The sequence below is a fragment of the Microtus pennsylvanicus genome, chromosome 6 (genome assembly GCF_037038515.1).
Source record: "Microtus pennsylvanicus isolate mMicPen1 chromosome 6, mMicPen1.hap1, whole genome shotgun sequence".
In the NCBI taxonomy this organism is placed as follows: domain Eukaryota; kingdom Metazoa; phylum Chordata; class Mammalia; order Rodentia; family Cricetidae; genus Microtus; species Microtus pennsylvanicus.
In genome coordinates, this window is record NC_134584.1 from 28,859,586 (window position 1) to 28,883,828 (window position 24,243).

Here is a 24,243-nt window from a genome sequence, read left to right on the forward strand (position 1 = left end):
TGAATACAGTTTAACACCCTTCAAAAAATATTTATTTATTTATTTATTATGTATACAATATTCTGTCTGTGTGTATGCCTGCAGGCCAGAAGAGAGCACCAGACCCCATTACAGATGGTTGTGAGCCACCATGTGGTTGCTGGGAATTGAACTCAGGACCTTTGGAAGAGCAGGCAATGCTCTTAACCTCTGAGCCATCTCTCCAGTCCCAGTTTAACATTTTTACAGTTTACAAATTGTTATATTGTTGCATGCTATGCCTGAGAATGCAGTGGCAATGTAAACCTAGTTATAGTGTTTTTGGGGATCCCCCATTTTTGTTGTTGCTTTTTGGTCTAGATCTACAGAAGCACTTCAGTTTCTCCTTGTGTTTTCTGCTTCTGCCAAGAAGTAGTAGATCTAATTTTCTTTTCTTTCCATTCTTTCTCCCTTTCCCCTCCCTCCCTTTCTCCTGTTTTTTTCTACCTTCCTTCCTTTTGTCCTTCTCCCCCACCCTTTTTAAAAAGAATTATAGTTAAAAAAGTGTAGCGCCTGAGCTATGGGAGAGTTTGCGAGTTGGGTAAGGGGCTGGAGATTAAGGAACACAAGAGATGTGGGTCATTCATTAAGAAAGAATGCTGAATGCATTCACGCTTAGAGAAAACCTCATATACCTAACTGCTGCACAGTGGAAATCCCTCAGGCAGGTTGGAAATCACCAGGCTTAACACCAAGCAAACCACTCCCCTATAGCTAACCACCAGGGTGGGAAGAGGGAGCACAGGAACAAACAAGATGTTTTGCCAGAAACTGCAAGCTATCCTCAATATGAACCCTGGGAGGAGGGGTAGACCTGTGGGCCCTAAGAGAGAGAAGACTAAGCAATTTATCTAACAGGAGTTTTAGCACATGGCTTTTGCCATTCTCTTAGGAGGCTTTTCTTGCTGACTTCCAGATTCTGGGCAGGTTTGCATCATCTAGGTTTCCTAAGTCTATAATTTACCATTATATGGACAACATTTTGTTATCTGAATTAAATGCTTGAAGCCCATTTTTTTCACCATTTCCCTGACAAATGGTCAGTGTAGCTCATAAGAAACTATTGCTCATTTTTATTTCTTTTAGATTGCTTATACGTATTGGTTCCCATGGATATTCTTTGACTACTCTAGGGTACTTTGTGTCAGATGGCCTTTCTGAGGAAGTTACCGGATGTGCAGTTGAAACTCTGTGTAAGTCATCCAAGGGTCTGGCATGTACTGATAAGGCTAAATCCTGTCCTTGTACCTTCTGTCCCTGCTCATCAGTTTCAATAACTTCCTCAATCTTTTCAAATCTTTTTACTACTCTCTTTTGTAAAGTCTGTATCTCCTGTCCAGTGTTCTGTTCTATGTCTTCACTGAGGATTCCAACTTGTTCAGTAAAGATAATGTCTCATCCTTGGACATATCATAAATTTCAACAGATTCTGGACAGATTCAACAGCTCAAATTCTTTCAGATAATTTTGTCAATTGATGCTATCCCTCTCTGTAGTATTGAACCATTTTTTAATGAGATAATATTAAAAACAAAGCTAATTCCTAGAATCAAGTAAAGGGACGAAAAATAGCATAAGTCTTGGATAATACCTTCCATAATATAAGCAAAGTAATTATTGAACTCCTGGATCTTATCAGTCATTTTTTTGTAGTTTTTTAGATCTTACCTGTCATAAGGCAATTACAATGAATTTGAGTAGGTGTAATAATCGTTATCTGCCAGCAGGTGTTGTAGTTGCAACCACGTGGCCGAGAGACGAACAGCACGTGTTGCTTTCTTAGATACTGAAAAATATGCTTTGTTTAACAAATGAAGAACAGTTATTAAGGTGATCAAATGATTCTGACAGTTGGGTCCCAGGATAAAGAGAAAACCCACAGTTTTCCATCAGTACAAGTTGCAGACTTTGTGCACTGTGGGGATCACAGGCAACCGTGTATGGGCTGGTATGTGGGTCACCAGTCAGGAAGTGCTTAGCAGCAGCCTGCTGTGTCTGAGGGCCCGCTAAAGTGACAGGTAGGAGAGTCAGTGCCCAATGCGCCACACAGCTGGCAGAATGATCCCAAAAAGTGTGGACTGATCCCCACGTTCAGGTGCCAGATGATGTCAGAAGATACAAAATAATATACCACACTAGTTCAGAATTATATATAATAAAGGGTTATTTATTTAGGGGAGACTTATAGATCACTGCCCTAGATAATAGTCCTCTGCACAAATAGAGAACAGGAACAGAGTCTAGCAGCCAGAAGTGAGAGCCTGAAGCAAGAGAGTGAGTGCAGGCTTTACAGTTGCATTTATAGTATAAGAGACCACGCCCAAGTGGGCTGGAATCTTAAAGGCCATTGGCTGAAGGAGCAGAAGGAGCTCCCACAGCACAACCCCATTGTCATCTTGCTTAGTTTTAAAGGAAAACTTCAGTTTCTATGAAGAAACATGTTACTATGCAACTTAGGATCCTAGAAAAGTGCCAGTTTGGTGAGAAATTGAAACTGTAGGATAAGTATTTTGTTTGGAATTGTAAGAACATAAAATAGGGCTTTATTTATTCAGTCATTTTGAAGTCATTTGTAAAGAATGCATCGGAAACTTTCTGAGGGCCCAGGAGGTAGTGCTTTGGTCAAGCACAACTTTTCATGCGCACACAAACAACAAGAACCGACTGAGGACTTATTAATCGTGTTTTGGAGTTTTAGTGACTTAAAGTAAATATATGCTAACCAGAAGTATTTAAAAGTGCCAGGCAGAAGAGAATTTCCGTGTTTGACTTTAAAGAGGAAATGTATTATTAATACTGGTGACGTAATTGAGGCTGCTTATAAATCTATTATGCAATGCTTCGAAACAGTAACATATTTTCAGTTTCACTAATAAAGCAGATGCAGAACTCTTCCTGCCACTCATGCTTTTTTACTCAAGGAAGTTAATGAAATACTGTGGAGGAATTAAGTTTCTGAGCAGTCAAGAGTTATCTAGAGTAACCATGTGAATGACTGTTCCTGCTATGCTCTAATAGCCTTCATTTAACTTAGACTTTTTCTAGTACTTTCAAGATTTATCATCTTACAGTATAGATATAGACATCTTATATGCATCTTATATGTCCAGAGATAAGACATTTAATGCAAAATTGACTGTGGTGTGTTTTATACAGCATTCTGCATTTCCATCTGCAGAGAACATAAGATGTTTACACCTTCAAAAATGTTGGATGATTGCTTGATGGATTCCAAGTTTATAGTAGTTCACTGTATATTTGTAGTTTTTAATTAGCAATCTCTTTTGTTCAGGAAATATCAATACTGAATAATAATTCATAAATGAGGATTATAAACTGTGGAATGCTAATTAGAATTTCTTCCTTTTTGAGATCCATGTAAAAATGTTGTCAATATAATTTCAGAATAGCTACTAATTTATTTACTTGTTTTAAATCTACTAATTTATACACTGATTTGAAAAGGAGATTATGGAAAGCTACAAAGGATTGAAGGGTATATTTGCTTACCAGTATCCCATTAACAGAGGATTTAATAGAAAGTAGTTTGCATTCCTTCTGGGGATTTCTGAGGCAAGTAGCAACAGTTCAATTACAGCAGTGCCTCTATTTCTAAATGAATTTGTGTGCTAACAGGACTGATTTGTGCTATGATAGCCGCTCATTAGGTAATATCCTAGGAAGAAGAATGCTGCTGGTGTGAGAATCCATGAAATGAATTTTGGTGTGGAAATGGGAATTAAAGGTATTTGCATATTATATATTTTCTGATTTTTTAAAATCATAAAGAAAGATAAAAAGTTATTTTTGTTTTGCCCGATTATCCCCCAACCCAAAGTCTTGGATATAATGAATTATTATTTTTTAAAAGATTTATTTATTTATTATGTATACAACATTCTGCCTCAATGTATGCCCACACGCCAGAGGAGGGTGCCAGATCTCAGTACAGATGGTTGTGAGCCATCATGTGGTTGCTGGGAATTGAACTCAGGACCTCTGGAAGAGCAGCCAGTGCTCTTAACCTCTGAGCCATCTCTCCAGCCCCTATAATGAATTATTTTGTGGTCAAAATACCAAATTTATTTCCGTTCTATTTCCTGAGCCCTTTTCTTTTGCACCTTGTAATACCGAATCCATCGCTAATGTGGACAAGTGTCATCCTCTTTCTGGTTTCCTGTTAACATTTGCTAGAGTGGCAGGTGGACAGGCATGCTTTTTAGGGAAGTGTGAATAATGAGTTTCCCTTTCCACTGCTTTTCTAAACTTTGTAAGTTTATACAACTTGGTGAGCTATTTCTGTCTTGTAAACTGTCCCTCCTTGTGATAATGTTTCTAAAATTTGTCTTGATGAAAACATTAAGCTTTTGTTACTTACTGCCTTTAAAAAAGTACTCTGAGTAAAACCAGTAGCTCTTTCCCGGAGAAGTTTTCCGTTATAATACTAACAAAATAAAGTTGAAGAAAATGTGAATGTCTCACAAACTCTATTTACTGACTTCCCTTGGATGCATGTTTATGTATGGGCTTGGATCTTTAAGTTACAGTGAAAGAAAAGTGATCGGTATCAGCTTATCATGAAGCACATATTGCATTATGCAGGTTGGTTTAAACATCACGTGCTCCTTTGAGTCCTGCAATAACAGTCAAACATTGTATATTTGTGGGAGATGATATTCTGTCCAGCAGAAGCTGATGCACAGAAATCTATCTTTACAGGGCTGGAGAGATGGGTCAGTGGTTAAGAGCACTGGCTGTTTTTCCAGAGGTCCTGAGTTCAATTCCCAGCAACCACATGATGGCTCACAACCATCTGTAATGAGATCTGGTGCCCTCTTCTGACCTGCAGTTGTACATGCAGACAGAACACTGTATACATAATAAATAAATAAATAAATAAATAAAAGAAATCTATCTTTACATAGAAGAGTCAGAGACATAGACTAACTTTTTTTATTCTATGTATGTAGTAAAATTACTAGTCTTAATCTTACCCAGGCAACTTTACTATGTGACTCAATAGCCACCATATTACAAATCTTTCTCACAATCTACATGATTTGTTATTTTCAGAGAAAAAATATCTTTTACAAATATACAGTTTTAGCTTCCTGAATTCCTTTCTGCTTTTGCTGTAAAACTGTCTTGCCTGTCAATTAGCATGTTTATTGACAGCTTATTATTGCATGGGTTTAGCTAGAAACGGTAGATATATGAAAATTCTTAGAATTTATAATACAATAGACATTTATAGTACTCATGAAAAAGTGAGTAGATCTAAGCACGTTCTACTGAGGGGATCTATGAAGAGGCCTCAAGTGCTCTGGAAAGTACAAGTCTCTGGGGAATTGATTATTAACCTGGAATTAAAAAGAGTGGTTGGTTGTGTGGAGACAGAGGAGGACACCTCTCTTTATGTTTGTTTGTTTTTTTTTGAGACAGTGCTTCTCTGTATAGCCTTGGCTGTCCTGGAACTTGCTCTGTAGATCAGGCTGGCCTCGAACTCACAGAGATCTGCTGCTTCTGCCTCCTGAGTGCTGGGATTAAAGGCTTGCACCACTACTACTTGGCTAGGGAGATGCCTCTTTTGATGTAGTGAGCAGCATTATAAAAGATATTTTAAAATGAGTGTGACAGCTCAGACTCGTCATTCTAACACTTGAGATGCTAAAGCAGGAGGTTTTCTGCAAATATGAAGCCAACCTGGGCTACATAGTGAGTTTCAGACCAGCCTGGGATAGAGTGAGATCCTGTTTCAAACAACAGCACAAAGACAATAATAGGAACACTCTACGCACTGAACTGTGACCCCCTCCCCCGGTTCTTTTCTGCCTGTGGAGTTTTCACAGATGTAGCTATGTAATGCAGATGCAGGAGTGGTAATCATTCGTCTAGTCTAACTCTCCCCTGGGTTTCTTGATAGGAAAGTTTGTATCAACAGAAGTGACTCAGTGCTGGTCATAGTAAACAACAGGTCGTCCAGATTCCTCTACATGATTTTTTTAGATTTGGGAGATTAATATCACCAATTCATAGGTCTTTTCCCCATCACTGTGTGTATCTACCTTAGGGCATCTCCGTGGCTGGGCAGTAAAGCAGATCCTAGCTCAGACTGCATTAAAAGACCATTTTGGTGTTTTATTCTGCATTTTTTTAAAAACCCAAACAAATAGAATAAGAATTGTCACATGTAGTACTGTTTCCTGAAACTTTTATCAGATTTCCACAAAAAGAGGTAATTGTTTCCTTTGGCTATTTAATTTGTTAAATTAAATTCTAGCAGGAATTTAACTTTGCATTAGTTTAATGGCTGGCCACCAGTCTCTTTTACAAAGTACACCCAGACTATTCCTACTTTGCTGAATGTTTATCTGTGTCAGAAGTGTGAGGACTTGTGAACCTGACTCTGTCACATACTGGCCTATGAGTAAGAGTCTGTCTTAAAGCTGAATCTAATAGTGGCCACAGGCTGGCATTGTTGGCTCATAAAACACAGGTACCATGTTCTTGTTCATTTATCTGTGACCCAAGCTTTGTGAGAGGTTTGGAGGATAATGTGATTGGATGGCCCAGAGTCTTCAACAGTGGGTACAGTAGTTGCATGTGGGGTTGAGTGTAGATTAGGCTCTTCAAGGAAAGTAGCTTAAGAGAAAGTATATCAAGCACTGATGAAATTTTATACCAAGCCATGAAACTCACAAATCTTAGAATGCTCATAATGGGAGAAAAATAAGCAGAAGAGACTAGTTTTAAAAGACCAATTACATTGAATTTTTAAAACTAAAAATATCTATTTTATGTGAATGAGTGTTTTGCCTGAATGTGTGTGAATGTATCAGATGTGAGTCCCTGAAGATGGCATCATAGGTATTGTGGAACTGGAGTTACAGATCTGTGGGTGCTGGGCCTGCACCCAGGTTCTCTCTCTGCAAGAGCAACAAGTGATCTAGCTGCGGAGCTATCTCTTCAACTCTTAAGTTTTTATTTTTAAAAGGACTCAAAGGGAAAAAGAAAGCAGAGGTTAAATACATAGTTTAAATATGTCTAAAAAGATTATTTGTATTTTTAAAAATCTGTTTTATATAACCAGTCCTCTTTAGTAATTAATCGTTAGGTACACTTTATTATGATGATTATTGGTGAAGTATACTTCTGTTCATTAATTTGTGCTGTATGACTTATCTCTTTTTGTGGGACCTTAGCTCCAGTTAGCATGTGCCAACTGATAGCTTCTGGAATAACAGACAATAAACATGCTGAAAATTCACAGGCCTTCACAAGGAAGCCAGTCAGTTTCATAGAATAACTAGTCTAATGTATTGATACTGTTGGATCTTTTTTCTAGAATATTCAAGCGCTTAGGCAGTAATTGTTAGTATTACATAGTTATAAGCATTAAACAGATTTTCTTATTTCCACTTGCAACAATCCTATTTATGTTAGAGTCAAAGTTCTCAAATGTTTGAGTTGACAGATTTCTCAGGGTTTTGAAGCTATATGCTCTGCATTTTATTGCCATTAAAAATTTAAATATACATACCCATGTCCGAGGCAAAACCATATCATATCTTATACATGTGTAGTGTATACATGCACACACACACTCAACACTCTACCTTCATTTTACTCATGACCCTTCTATACCCTTAAGTACACATACTAATGTTTAAATTACTGTTCTGTTTTATTTTTCAGTAGAGTATTGTTCATTAAATGATGGTTTTAATTGATCTTATAATTTTAGTCAGGTATTATCTCCTCTAAATTACTACTAGTCTTCTTAACTAGACAAGCTTTTTTGGAATTCTGGGGGATATATGGTTACAATATGTGGAAGATAGGAAAGGATGGGGCCGTTAATCCTCGGAAGCAGAGTGAATGGAGCCCTCATCAGGGTGTGATGGTAATGAAACTTGAGTCAATGTGAATTCAAGTGTTATTCAATTACTGATGCACTGAGACCCTACTGTAGCAGTGTAAGAGGGTCTTCACATGTTCAGTTGTCTCGAATATAGAACCTAAACACAGGGTCACCTTGTGAACTGGATCAAGTGACTGATGTGAGCCATTGTTAATGGTGGGACTCAATTGTCAGTCACTTTATTATCCAAATTAATGGTTATAAAAGAATATATTATTGAAGGGATTCAGCATTTAATATTTCCCATTTGAGTTGGAATCTGATTAGAAATAAAATCATTGAGTCTTTGGGGAAAATCTGCTGGCTCGAATTGGGTCTTTCTGATGGTCTTTGTTATACTTTGAAGTGAGATGTGTGGTCTGTCAGCACGAGAAACTGTAGTCTGTTGTTGGACAACTGTGCTTGAAACATTTATGAAGTTCATTTTAAAGAAGCTTTAACAGCATCACTGATGCTGATGGCCACCCAGGCAGTGATCATGATTAATGTCATGGGCCCAAAGAACACTGGTGAGGCACAAGCCCTGAATAAATCAAACACGAGTTTGCCAAGTATGGGCTATTTATTTTCTCCGTGAGTTTATGGAGACCAAGGCTTTTCACGAGACAGTTTCTGTGTCAGTGGACAGTTGTTACACGCCAGGTGCACCCTTGTGAGTACTTACAGTTAACTCGTTTCGTTTCTCACAATGCAAGGCGAGAAGTCCCAGTCCCTCCTTTTCCCTTTTCTTTTCCAGTTCTGCTTTACAGGAGATTAAAGTTATTACGCCCTTCTGGGGCACACTCTGGGATGAATGATAGCCCAGAGCAGGACACGTCAGTGTCAGTGAAAAGAAGATAGTTCTAGTGTTGTCCGGGTGACAGGTGGCTGTAGTTTTAAAACGCTTGACTTCTTGTAATGAGAACATTCTCTTTTGGTTCATGGTAATTCTTAATATTTTATTAAGTATTACTCAATATATTATGAAATACACAACAGATGAGTATATCATGATACTAATATACTTTTATTAAATAATCTTCATTCACTAAGAGCTAGTGGCCAGCATCTGTAGGAATGTCTGGTTTACAGTGTAGAGAAAACCCCCGTGAATGTAATTTTCAAAAGAAATGTAAATCATTTGTTTGGATTACTTACTGTGATACCTGTCCAGATTTTTTCTGACAGTTTGCTAAGTACTTTTAAAATTCTGAGTTTTATATGTAAGCTCCCTAAATCTTATTTATTAATTAATTAGTTTATTGGAGTGTGTGATGAGCAAATATATTGATACACATTTGGCACAGTGCATATGTTGTGTTCAGAGGACCATGTTCTGAAGTCACCTCTCTCCACCTTTGTGAGGGTACCAGGGATCAACTGAGAATGTCAAGCCTGGAGGATAGATGTTTTTCCCACTAAGCCATCTCACCTCCTCATCCTGAATGTGTTTGAATGCATCATATTTCACTTTGACTCTTAAATTTTTTGTTTACAAACACTATTTGCTGAAAGTTTATTTTCCTCTGCATTATTATATTACTATTAAAAGTTGTATTGTATTTAAGGTATCTTAAATACATCTTCCTATATATTTGAAATCATCCTTAGATTACTTATGGTCCCTAAAGCAGTGTAAACGCTATATAAACCACTGCTGTTCTGTGTTGTTTAGGGGATGATGGTAGAAGCAATGTCAGTACCCATACAATGCCTTTTCTGAATGAATGCTTCTTTCTTGTGGTTGGCATGTTCAGTTAAATACTCTATCAGTTATTTTATTTCTGTTGGCAATGAATTATACCCTGCATTTAGATGAATGCAGTTAGAGGGAGATTCCATGTTCCTTACTGTGTGGGATTCTTCCTAGTTGCCAACAATCATTGAATGCCATTTTACTGTATCTCATAGCAACAGGAGGGGGGTATTGCTCATAACTGGATTTGTTTCTTTCTACACCCTGGTGTTCCCGAGGGATGGAGGGCAATAGCAACATTTATAAATACCTCTTTCTTGGTGAAAGTTTCTTTTCCCTGCGTTATCTTCAGTTGCACATATTTAGAGGAAAGCAGGTGGTTTCACGGCTATCTCACTCTTGAGCTGGTGTGTCTAGGTTTGCTCTCTCTGGTTTTACCCCTTAGTGAGAATAATACAAGTTCATCTTCCATTGATGTTTTCATAATTACATACATTCATTTCCCATAGTTTTCCCATTAAGAAAGAGGAGTTGTAACAGGACTATGTGATATGGAAAAGCTGTGAAAGTCCATCATGGCCATCCTTCATATATCTTCTCTGAAAGGATGTATGACAGATTATAGTCCTGTTACAGTGTAGACCTCATTGGGAAACAAGCTGTACTCTAGTTCCCTTAAGTGGTTTCTAATTCTCTTCCCTTAACAGTATCTCTCTGAGTGACTTTTAAATGTCCCAAAGCAAGTGTATTTTGTCCTTCTTGGTGTCCTCTACAGCGTCTCCTGGAATGTTAGAAGATTAGCACGATGTAGGAGATAGGGATAAGATGATTATAGTTGATGTACAAATCCATTCTTAAAATTCTTTCATAAGTATTTAGCTTTATGCCAGGTGTGGTGGCACACACAGGTAGTTGCAGCACTCTGGAAGCTGAGGCAGAAGGATTATGAATTTGTGGCCAGCTGGAGGCCAGCTTGAGCTATGGATGGAAGAGAAAGAGAAAACAAGAATGACAATCTTCCTGGCTGATTAAAGAGATGTTCAGCATCATGCTAAAAACAATTGTTTACTGGTCAAAAATAGCTGTATATGCTACATAATTAAAACACAGCAGTAAATAGGGTAAGTCACCTTCATGGAGAAAAGGGAGGATAGTAGGATAGAATCAGGAAGGAGTCATCTTTGACAGCTGTTTTGTGGCAGGCAGCTAGAGCTGTTTCCCCCAGCAGGACAGGATCTACTGTAGGAGGGTCTTGGCAAAGGGCCCAATCATAATAAGTTATTTTTATTAAGCGGGTCTCATTGTATTGGCATGGAGTAGTCCTCTGCAAATAGAGCCATTTTTATTATAGTTCACGTTATGGCATACTACTTGTAAGCAATAAATGAGGGAGAACCTATCTGTTGATTTAACATAAAGATAGCATATGAAGTTGTAAGTACATTTGCTATTTACATGCATAAAATTGTCTCATGTGTTAACCATCGTTCATGGAATTAAAGGACACCATGGTAGAGAAGAAGGAAGCAGATTGTATCTTGTTACTACCTATGGAGACTTGTTTCCATGCAGTCACATGATAGGCCTTTGGCTACTTCCTTTGCTACTGGGGTCTAGTCAAAGAGTCCCCACCCCAGCGTCCCGAAGGCCATTGCCCTCCAGGTCGCAGAGCTTTAGGCCTCACATTAAGGTCTCTGATCCATTTTAAATTGGTTTTTGTACAGGTGGAGCATAAGAATCTAGTTTTATTCTTTTGTAGTTAGAAATCCAGATTTGCTGATACCAATTGTTGAATAGCTATCCTTTTTCCCATGTGTTTTGGCTACAGATAAGGGGCTAAAATCTAGAACTTACCAAGAATTTCAACAATTAAATACCAAGGAAACAAAAATTGTCAGACAACAAATGGGTAAATAAACTGAATAAGACAGTTTTCATAAAAAGAAAAAATAAAGAAAAACAAATGGCCAATAGCTGTTTTAAGAACTGTCCAATATGCTTACCTGTCAGGGGAATGCAAATTAAAAGTACTCCGAGAGCCGGGCGATGGTGGCGCACGCCTTTAATCGGGAGGCAGAGGCAGGCGGATCTCTGTGAGTTTGAGGCCAGCCTGGTCTACAAGAGCTAGTGCCAGAACAGGAACCAAAAGCTATGGAGAAACCCTGTCTCGAAAATCCAAAAAAAAAAAAAAAAAAAAAGGTACTCTGAGATACCACCTTACCCTGATTGGAATGCTGTCAGCAGTAAATCTGACCACAGTTGTTGGCAAGGATGACAGAGGATGTCCATGATTCACTGTTGGAGGAGCTAAAAATTAGTACAGCCATTATGGAACCAGTCTGGAGATATTAAAATAATTTTTTTTAAACTTTTCTCTCTGAGCTTCATTTAAGTTAATATTAGGGTTGGAAACATTCTTTTGTTTGTTTGTTTATTTATTTATTTATTCATTTATTTATTTATTATGTATACAATATTCTTTCTGTGTGTATGCCTGAAGGCCAGAAGAGGGCACCAGACCTCATTTCAGATGGTTGTGAGCCACCATGTGGTTGCTGGGAATTGAACTCAGGACCTTTGGAAGAGCAGGCAATGCTCTTAACCGCTGAACCATTTCTCCAGCCCCCGAGATATTAAAATAATTAAAAATATAATCACCATGTGACTCAACTGTTTCACTTCAGGGCATGTATGTATGTACGTATGTATGTATATATGTACACACACACACACACACACACACACACACACACCTAACTCTTTACCCTACTCTAGAGAAATTTGCACCCTCCGTGTTTATTGCTGCTTTATTCATTATAGCAAAGAATTGGAATCAACTTAACTGTCCATCAGCAGATGAATGGGTACTGAAAAATTGGTGTGTGTGTGTGTGTGTGTGTGTGTGTGTGTGTGTGTGTGTGTGTGTGTGTGTGTGTGTGTTTGTGAATGCTATTCAGCTCCAAAGGAATACAATATAATCGCAAAATTTGCAGAAAAATAGATGGGTTCACAATATCTAATATTAAGCGAGACTACACAGTCTCAGAAAGAAAATAAAGTGTTCTTCATATGTAGAATCTGGCCAATAATATATGTTTATGTGTAAAAAAGATATATGTGGGCCCAGTATTACATGTATAAAAAAATAAGAAAGGCTTAATATAAGGAGATGAGAAGGACTGAATGCAGGCAATGAACAGAAGTGATGATAGAAGATGTAATACTAATTGTTTTTCTAGTTCCAACTCTGTCATGGATTTTTTTTTTAATGGTGGGCAAGTGCATAAGAATGTATTTGATAGTAAAAATGTAAAACCTGGTATGAAGTGCCACAGCATCCTTCTGAAAAGCTATTCAAACAGAATAGATGTCCTTTGATATATATAGATTTGGGGTATGGTTAATTGCACTGTATGATGCTTTTCTCTTTGCTAGTTCTTTATAGTATAGCGTGTTCAAGTTAAAAATAATTAAAAAGAAACATATGAAAGGACAGGTAAGCTCTCAAGGCTTCCTTTGCCTGAGGCACCTAAGATGTGCTTATGGTCTTAGGTTTGATGCTTCTCACCAATTGCACGGTCAGATTTTAGATAGTTTAGTGGATGATTTTCTTTGTTCCTTTAAACAACTTTATAGAAAAATCAGAAGACTGCTTATCAACTAATGATTTTGATGTGTAGTGTCTACTTCCTTCAAGAAGGCAAATTCAATGGTTTTGAAGGCTGCTTAATCCTTTGATTGAGGATGAAAAATTTTGAGGCTCCCATTGATATGATGGCTATATAGAACCTGGTTTAATTCTTGGTATGAAAATGAGGCTGCTGTTTAGATAACTTTAGGGATCTGGTAGTTATTTCCCTTTTTTTTCATTGTTCCCCCTCTCTCCTTTTCTCTTCTTCCTTTCTGTTCCCCCTCTCTCCTTTTCTCTTTCTCCTTTCCCCCTTGCCCTCTCTGTATCCAAGGATGACCTAGACTTAGACTTTCTGATTCTTCTGCTGTTGGAGGCCATTTGTTTCGTTCACAGCTACTTAGCCCTGAAATAATCACACAGAAACTGTATTATTTAAATCACTGCTTGGCCCATTAGCTCTATCTTCTGATTGGCTAACTCTTATATTAATTTTAACCCATTTCTATTAATCTTGTATGGCCACATGGCTGTGGCTTACCAGCTAAACTTCTGACGTCTGTCTCTGGCAGGGCTACATGGCGCCTCTCTGACTCCGCCCTTCTTTCTCCCAGCATTCAATCCAGTCCTCCCTGCCTAGCCCTGCCCTGCTCTGCTATAGGCTCAAAGCAGTTCTTTATTCATTAATGGTAATCACAGCTTACAGAGGAATATCCCACTTTGCCTTCATCCTATCAGTGCTGAGATCCCAGGCTCATACACCACACCTGGTTTATTGGTGCCGAGGTTTGAATCCAGGACCTCCTGTCCACTAGGCCAGCATTATGCCAGCTGAGCTTCATCCCTATCTCACTGCAGTATTTCTGGATTATGTGGTAGAACGGATTCTGTTATATTGATGTTGGATGGCATTTTTCTAGTCGTTTTTTATTTCTAGGGGTAATGTAAATGCAGCTCATGTTTTATAGTAACTTTTGTAACTGAGATTTAAAAACAAAACTTTTTAGCTGTTTAGACTATAAAATTTTTTTTGTTCTTTTGAGATTATAATATCTAGCAGCAAGAGAAGAAAATTCAGATTTTGCCCTTTTTTGATGCCTCCCTAGTGGCAAAATGACATAAGGTAGAGGTAAGAAGGAGCCGTTAATAGCGCTGCTCCTGGAGAACTGGAAGTGTCAGCCAAGGAGAGTTTGCCATGTTCTTTTTCAGCAGCCCTCAGGGCAATTTCTCCGGATACCTAACGTGCGGAAGTCTAATTTACAGTTACAAAACAGTTTATAGCCTTGATGGATCAAGTCTTTCCATGGTGCATACTATCTCTTCTTTCTGCTGCTTCACTCTAAGGCTACTTTTGTGTTCTTACCGACCAAGCTGGTGAAATAGCTTAGCTGGTAAGCAAAAGTTGTCTCTTTTGATCTTAACAAGATGAACCCTACTCATTTATCATTAGAGTCTGTTATTTTGATGAAAGAAGAACCTTGCGTCAATTTATTTTATTGCATATCAGCTTGATGTGTGAAATTACTTACCCTGGCTGTATTTACAACTGCTAATTCCCAGGAAAATAGGTATCTTTATATTATGGAGTCCACTAGAATTAAAACCTTTTTCTATTTTATAAGTGGGTCCATGAAGATGTCAAAATTCAATAATTTAGTATCTTTTTTTTCAAAGTTGTTACAAGTCTATAGGTATTTAGGTAAGTTAGGATAACCCTGTGAAGGATAATTCTTAGGAAAGTAATGCTTAAAGTAGTTCATGTAAGATTTGAATATGTTTAGCATATTGCTTTGCAATAAGTAATTATTTTTATTTATTTATTTACATAAGTATGTAAATATGTATATATGTAATATATTTAGGTAATATATGCATATGTGAAACGTTACATGTATACACACATTACATGTATACATATTATACGCACACGCACACACACTTTTTTTTGAGCCTGGGTTTCTTTGTATAAATACTCTGGCTGTCTTAGAACTTGGGAACTAGAGGATTCTTGATATAGAAATCTGCTGTATAGTTTCCCTGACATTGGCTTAGGTGGGAACTGTCACACTTACAATTGGTGCCTGCTGCCACCAATCAGCATATCAAACTGGCCTTGAACTCATAGAGATCTGACTGCCTCTGCTTCCCAAGTGTTGGGATTAAGTGTCTGCCACCACCACCTGGCTGTAATTATTTTTATTAAAAACACATATAATTCATAGAAACATTGCTGTTACTGGATTTGACAGCATACTCATCTTGATATAGTTCAGATACTATAAATGCTACTCTTTATAACAGTGCTCAGTGGCTCCCCACTTAAGAGTTGTATGCTGTCTACATTTTAGAGCAGTTTTGTCATCTTGAGATGATACACCTGCCAGTGGTTGCTTCCATTTTCCCTTTATTCCAGCCTCTGGCAAGTGCTAACCCACTTTTGGTTATCTTTTGAATTTTAGTCTGGTTTTGTTTAGTTCAGTCTAGGAATTGAGAGGAGAGTGAGAGATAAAGGAATTATTTTTGAGGTTGGCAATTGAATGGATTTTTTCCAAGATTTGATTTTTACTTATGTTTCTCAATGTGTTTATATGTCATGTGTATACAAGTGCCCATAAAGGCCAGGAGAGGGCTTTAGACAGGTAGTTGAGCTCCCTAACATGGGTGCTGGGGACTAGAGGATTCTTGATAAGGAAGTCTGCTGTATAGTTCCCCTGACATTGGCTTAGGTGGGAACTGTCACACTCACGATTGGTGCCTGCTGCCAAATATGACCACCTACGTTCAGTTCCTGGGACCCACTTGGTGGCAGGAGAGAAACATCTTCACACATCTCCCACAAGTTGTCCTCTGACACCCACATGTGTGTGCATGCACAAACACACACATACAAACTAAAAACGACGTAATAATAGAAGAGAGAACTGTTAGGAGCATCCTAAGCTGCTGTTGTATAAAGTTCTAACATGTAGTGAAGAGGATGGTGTCGGACTGTGTAACAGTTCTGGGAGAAGACGTGCTCAAGAAACATCACTCCAAGGCAGTGGTTCTCAGCCTTCCTAACGCTGCACCCTGCTGTACAGTTCCTCATGTTGTGGCAACCCCCAACCATGAAATTATTTTCATTGCTACTTCATAACTAATTTTGCTGCTGTTATGAGTTACAATGTAAATATCTGATATTTGGGATATCTGCTATGTGACCCCTGTGAAAGGGTCAGTCCTAAAGAGGTCATGACCCACAGGTTGAGAACCACTCCCTACTACTCTAAGGAGTCTCAGACTCCTTTTTGAAAGTGATGATGCAATGCTGAGTCCCAAATGTTAATTATTGCAATTGTTATGTGACTATTTCTGCAATGGCAGGTTTTTGTTTGTTTTTTTTTTTTGCTGCTTTTGTAATAGTGACAGCAGGACATGCCATCAGCACCTAAGGTACTAACTGGGTAAACCTGCAGTCTAAAGAGATATTCCATTCCATGTTTTGGGTTTCTTCTGTAGATTTAAAAATCAAAGTATTATCTTTGTATTGGGGATAACTAGGAGGGATAGAACAGCACTGCTAGCCGTTGTCAACAGATGCTCGGAGCCTCGATGGACTAGGCAGCTGGAGAATGAGAAGTTAGTGTGGTCATCACACTACAACGCTTATTGTGGCACCCAGAAATATAACCTACATCCGTGGTCTCAGGCGCCTGCTTATATATAGACACACATGCTGGATTTTATAATAGCACTCAGAGGAAGAATGGGTTTCACTTTACAAAATTTTGTTCTGCCTACAGAATTTAAGGATAAATTAACTGCATAACTTGATGTTTTTATGTAAAATGGGGAAATGAAAAGCTATGCTAGTTTGAAAAATGACAAAATGGGTTTTGACAGGAGATGATAACAGTGTAGTCAGGTTTGGAATTTTTTGTTTTATGCTGAAATCTTTCTTTAATGCTGGGTTACCTGTTTCCTTGAGACACCTCCAAAGGATGCATTTTATTGCGGTGCCTCACGTTTTCTCTGTGTGAACAGACAGATTTGTCAGTGCTGTAGAAGCCTGATTTCATTGCCCCGTTATAATGACTGACTAGTGTAATTGGGTAGTCATCAGAAAAAAACAGGGAGGGGGATTTTTTTTTTTTTAACCTTTGAAAGTGATATCCTTTTCAGCCTTGGCAGATCTCAGTGTTCTATCTTTGTCTCTAAAATCCACATCGGAAATGCTAAGAGTTCCCATGCTGGAGTTAGGAGAGGTTGTTGTCAGGAGGATCCTGTAGCACTTTTCAGAAATTAGAGGGTCATCCAGCAAAAGTAGGCCATGTAGTCCAAGGATCAAGTGCACCCAGCAATATCGGTTGGATTTGAAGTTGTGCAGCTTTGCAGCTTCTCTGCAGTGTGGTCTGGTTTCTGTTTGCCTATTCAGCTCAACAGAGTTTGTAGTTGCTGAAAACTGCTTTTACTAATGACAGTCCGCAGATATAAACATGTTTTCCATTTCCAGCTAATTTTCTTTCCAGTGAGTTGCCAGGCTACACGTATTTGCCACAGGAACTGCTTATCTGTGTCCATCTACCCACTCGGCTACCTGCTTGTGCTGCAAAGGTTAGGGAATGGTTCATTGAATCCTCTAGGGAGCCATACTTGTGTGGCAGGTGTTTGGGGAGTGATGCCATGGGCTGATCCTTTTGCTGAACTGTAGAAATATTTCCCCCTGCATATCACAAAGATATAACTTTGTTATCCTTTGTTTATTTAAGGGAACCTTGTCACAAGTTCTGTAGGGGTCTATCCTGTTAGTTTTCTCAAGCTTTGTTCAGAGCGTTCAGGGTGCATAAGCAGAATATAATGCAAACTGAACAATGTCCTCTGAAGTCACTAAGAGATTATAATAAAGTGAATTATCTAAGGCAAATCTTGTAACATTTGTTGTATGGAGCTTTTTAGTATGCATTTTTTGCTTATCACACACAGAATATTTCTTAACTTTACTGTATTTGAGTTATTATTATGAGAATTCCCTACTGAGCTGTATTGGTCAAGTCAAGTGTGTATCACAGCAGAACAGTGAGGTTTGAGAGGAAGACAAATTTCTAAGTGTTAAATTTGAAGTATATATGAAGATTTTAAGTGTCCAGGGGCATACTAGCATAACAGGTCAAGAAAATCTGTTATGGAAGACAGGCTCAAAATTCTTGGATATGTAGGGAGGGATTAGAATCCAGGCAGAAAGCTTTTCACTTGTGAAAAAAAGGACCAGAGATTAACACTTACAAAAAGACAATATTTAAGAGACAAAGAATATTGAGGGGGGTAGGAAAAGGAAGAAATATGTTGTGTTACAGCGTCACATATTATATACACAGGCTAGCATGGGAGACATGGGAGACAGGGATTGTTGAGAAAAGGAAGATTGGTGGAATGGGGGAGAGGAACAATTGAGACCAAATATATTTAAAATAAGTTAAATTTAGGTATAAAATATCACAATTGTTCATTTTTTCTACAGTTCATATATGCTAATAAATAAAAATTGAGTTTCATGAAGCTCAAGACTGTGTTAATATGCATAAGGTTCAAAAATTTCTGTGACATCAAGGAGAATAATACCTTTCGGTTGGGGAAACACATATTCTTTGTAAGGACCTTAATTTTTTCTATTCAGTGTACTCTTTACCCATTTTTCTTCCTCTTGAAAGCCTCTTTCAAGATGTTTGTCAAATGTCTTGGACCTTGTAAAAGTGTCTCCAAGCAGAATTATTTCCTTGTGTAGTTTTTCCAGCTCTAGAAGCATTTATAAGACTCCCCAAATGGATTTGGGGACATCTGTGTGCTATGAAGTCAGAGAGGAGTTCAGTTTTTCAGGACTGGTACTTTGTATCACACACTTTTTGAAGAACTTGGGCTTTATGCTTCTTTCTCTAATATCTTTGATTATACATTTTGTATCCCTTTCCAATTATGTATTATTGCATAATATTGAAGAATGGGGGAAGATATATAGTTTTCTGCAATTGACTATGAATAGACTAGTTTTTTCCCTCACTAATATGTCTCTGGATCAGAAATGATCTTTCAAAAAGGTGCTGGAATATTTAAGTCAAAGAATATCTTCTTGCAAGGAGGTTAAGAATAGACTTGATATTTTCTAGAGCTCAAAATTCATGTAGCCGTTGGGGTGAGTTCATCAACCCACTTCAAGCTAAATGATTAGGTCACCTAGTAGATTTACATCTGAAGAAAGTTGCCCTTAAACTTGACTGGAGGGCTGTAATCTTGCTGTCAGTAAAGTGCTTGCCTTGCTATCATGGAGACCCAGGTTCAGTCCCTACAATGCACATGAAAAAAGCCAGGTGTGGTTGCTCATTCTTGGAAAGTCTGGGGAGGCAGAAACAGGTAGATCCCCTTGGCTGGCTAGCCATCCAACTCTAGTTAAGCAGTCCTCAGGTCAATGAGAGACTTTGTCTGAAAAACAAAACAAGCAAGCAAAATCCATGGTTGTCCTCTGATCTTTGCACATACTTGCACATTTGTGTACACACATATATGCATATGCATACATGTCAGAGGTTTCTGTCCTGCCTGGTGCCCACAGTTAAGTCCCAAAGAAATAACACAGAGGTCTACATTAGTTATAAACTGGTTGACCTAGTCGCTTAGGCTTCTTATTAACGCTTATAACTTATATTAGCTCATTATACTTGTCTATATTAGCCACGTGGCTCGGTACCTTATTCGGCTATGCAGTCATATCTTGCTTCTTCTGTGGCTAGGCCACAACTGCAGACTAAGCTTCTGTCTTCCCAGAATTCTTGTTGCCCTGCCTCTACTTCCTGCCTGGTCACCCCGCCTATACTTCCTGCCTGGCTACTGGCCAATCAGCATTTATTTAAAATATAAGTGACAGGGTACAGACCATTGTCCCACAGCACATACATATAAGAATTTCACTGAGTGTATTAATATATTAGTTACTATTTTTTTTTAGCATGAGCATCATCATGCTGAGTAAAAGACATACTTTATATTTTAGATTGTAACTTTGAAAGCTGGTAATGCTCCTCCCTCATGACTGACAGTTTTAAGTGTGCTTAATGTACTGCACCTTCTTCTATATTTTTATAACATTGTTTTAATTTATAATTTGATAATTTTATGTATATTTTTATGTGAAATATATTCAGTATTGCAAATCAATAAGAATGATCTCTGGTTGGGTATGGTGGTGTACGTCATTAATCCTAGCACTCTGGAGGCAGAGGCATACAGATCTCTGAGTTTGAGGCCAGTCTGGTCTACAGAGCGAGTTCCAGGGCTAGGGCTACACAGAACACACACACACACACACACACACACACGCACGCACGCACGCACGCACGCACGCACCCACACACACACACACACACACACACACACGACTCAGTAAAACAAAAACAAACAAACAAAAACAAAAAACCAAAAAGATCAGTAAAGTGAAAAAAAAAGAGAAAGAGAAGAGATATTGGGAACTGGCTTGTGGAGTTTAATGACTTTTAAACAACAGAAGGAAGGATCAGCTCAGATTAGATAAGAGTTTCTAGTTCCTGTGAAAGCTAAAAAGATAAGCCAGTGATAACAGCCTCAGAAACTCCCCATTTATAAATTGCTGGATTGAGGAATTATGGCCTGTCACTGAAGTATGTCTAAAATTATATATGAAGGTCAAGAGAGCAACATTAATATGCATGACCAGATTCCAGCTTTAGCAGGCAACCTTTCCCTCAGGCCTAGAATGAGAGCTGAAGACTGTAGGAGAAATATGCTGTGTTTTAAGGTTTCTATTACTGTGATGAAACACTATGAGCCAAGCAACTTGGGGGGAGGAAAGGGTTTATTTCACTCACAGTTCCTTATAACAGTTCTTATTCAAAAGCAGTGAGGGCAGGAACTCAAGCAGGGCAGGGATTTGGACAAAGTAGCCTTGGAGCGGTGCTGCTTACTGACTTGCTTCCCATGGCTTGCTCAGCCTGCTTTCTGATAGAACCCGGGACCACCAGCCAGGGGTGGCACCCCTTCCTCCATGCACATGCACACACACAGAGTTGTGTGCGTGCCTTAATTCCAGCACTCAGGAGGCAGAGTTGAGGCTAGTCTGGTCTATACAAGGAGTTCCAAGTCAGCCAAGGTTACATGGAAAGAAACTAAAGAAAGACTCCTGTACTTCATACTCATTCAATTATTGCTATTTTGTTGTTCACTCTCTATAAAACTTTCAGAGTTGTCTTTAATTTCTGTCTTTTCCCTCATCTGTCATTCACTGCATAAGCCATTTCGGTTAAGCTTTGATTTTAACCGCACCACTGAAGGTACTCTCTTCAGGGTTCTCAATACCCATTTTGCCAAGTTCATAGCTCAGTTCATTCTCTGTTCCTTCCTTAATTCCTAAACAGTCTCCAGCCTGGCAGACCACCTTTCTCTTGAAATGCCTTTCCCTGGACTTTTGTGACTGTTTAATGTGGCATTCCAGGTTGGGTTCTAAAATGGAACGAGGCTGATAAAAGGTGGTGGGTGAGGTTGCTTGTGAGTGGGACAGGGCAAAGGAATTAGTATTGGTCAAGTCTTCTAGTCAGGATCTGATACCTGTATAAGCAAGGAGGAAGCAGTACTGAACAGGGGAGATGTAAGACCATGACACTGGTCTAACGGTCTGATAACCAAACTGGGAGTCTTGGAAAAAAGGTTGCTCACTAGAGGATACTGACAATAGGTAGAGATGACCAGACCATGCTATACACAGTGCAGCAATAGGTAGAGATGACCAGACCATGCTATACACAGTGCAGCAATAGGCAGCAAGCACACTGACTATGCATGGGTGCAGACAGGGCAGAGAGGAGGAAGGGGCTACAGATGGGAATAATTGTGTGTGTGTCAGTGGCCTAGCATTTTTGCATTGTTTGTTTGGGGGCATTTTCATTTTTTCTATCCCTAAATATAAAAACCCCACTGTTAGTAGATGTGTATGGATGTCATAAAGTGATAGACTAGTAGATGCAGCTTTGCAGTAGGTACCGTTGGCCAGACTTATTTCTGACTTACTTTAATAGAACTCCAGTTTCTTCTTTATTGTAATTATTTTTAGTTTCACTGTAAGATTAAAACAAGCCTGGATTAAGACACAACATTTTAATTCTTAAATTGAATGCAGTTGATTCAATCAAATTACTTGGACTTATTTGCAAAACATAGATCTTGGTGTTAGGGGCACAGCGATTATAGACTTCCTTTGTCCACAAGAATGTAGAATGTAATATGGGAGAGAAAGGTGTACTTGTGTGAAATGTGGAACATGAGCAGTGCTACAGGTGGAATGCAGCTTGGAAGCCCTTAGAGACACAACATGACACATTTGGCCAGAGAAGCTTTGATCTGCTTCCTGAGTGGGCAGGGACCTGAGCCTGATCAAAGGCTCTCCAGCTTAATGTGTTCTTATTTAAATAGGCTATTTGAGAATTTAGCTGCCCTGCATAATTTTAGCCCGAAGTTGCCGTTCGGTTCTCTGTGTGTTCTGAACTGTGTTCTTTGAAGGCACACACCATTAGAGAGGTGCTGGCATGAAGGAGCAGGCGAATGAATCACTGCGTGTGACCAGACTGATGGCTTCAGGGGGATGTGGAGTTCTGGCTGTTTTTCTCAGTGCTTTATTTTCAGCACTTGGGCCAGTGTTTGGCATACTTCTAGTGTAAAAATGTTTTCTGATTGACTGGAAGGAAGGAAGAAGTAAAATAGAAAAGCTTTGGAAGCAGGCGGATCTCTGTGGGTTCTAGGCCAGCCTGGTCTATAATAGTGAGTTCCACACCAACCGGGGTTACACATGAGACCTTGGTGGTTTTTTGTTTTTTTAATTTAGTTCTGGGAGCATAAGAAATAATATATAATACAACTCTAACAATGATAACTATGGAAAAGTTAAAGATTTGAAAGGGAGATTTGAGTATTTTATAAAGGAATTGAATTCACTATACTTAACTCTTATTTTATTATTGTGAATAATTAAACATGATCTCATTTTCTTACATTTTTCAGTATACTGGTCATAATGGACAGGTAGGTGTGTGTGTGTGTGTGTGTGCACATGCACACGCACATGTGCACATGTGTATCTCAGATAAAAGAATAGCTTTTATGACAAGAAATCACCATTCCATAGGATGTCTTTCTTTAGAAGATCACTTTTGATTTGCCATCATAGTTTCTTTTGTATTTCCTTAATTCTCTAGGATTTTCAGAAAATTTACTTAAAAATAACAGGATTATATCTTACCTTATAGATTCTTTGGAGGTTATGCTTGTCTTCTTGGAAAAACATCCCTTACCTGCTGTATGTTTAAAACAACCTTCAACAGCTCATGGATATAGTTACAGTATCCATAGAAACCCAACTGTTTCTGATATCAACATATAGCAGTGAACTCTCTTTGTTATTCTATCGATTTAGTGAATTCTCTTAATGTTTTCACTTCCCTGTTTTTAATTTTCTACTCTCCACATGTGAACCAAATTAAGATGGTTTATTTGGAGACTGGACTGCCAAAGCAGCCGTGGAAAGCTTCATCGGACTGCATTTGGAAAGTTTTCCCTTTGTCTTTGGCCAACAGCTCACCCCCTTTGGTTTCCCATCTGTTTAACACACGACAGTGATGGCACATTTCCATTTATCTTGGTCAGAAAACAGAATTCTGTAAATCAGCCTGGATGTTACCTGCTGTGTGCTGGGTCCCAAAAAGGAAAGACAGAAGATTTTCTCCCAGGAACTGATACAAAGAAACATATAATTGTGGGTAACTTTCTTTTGACATCTTTTTCTTTGAATTCTAGAAGTCCTGAATTTTTGAAATACAAACACTCTCCCCAAAGTACCAGCCTGCTACTGTATTCCCCTATTGTTTGATTACTTTTCATATTAAGATCTCATGATTGGGTGAGGAGAGATGGCTCAGGAGTTAAGAGCCCGGAGCACTCTGGTGGAGGATC

General features: G+C 38.6%; 1 protein-coding gene across 2 annotated transcripts in view; it reads left to right on the forward strand.

Annotated features, from left to right (window-relative positions):
* Wdr70 (WD repeat domain 70) overlaps window positions 1-24,243 on the forward strand; it is a 212,197-nt gene that overhangs the window by 86,267 nt on the left and 101,687 nt on the right. The gene's annotated exons all lie outside the window — the stretch shown is intronic.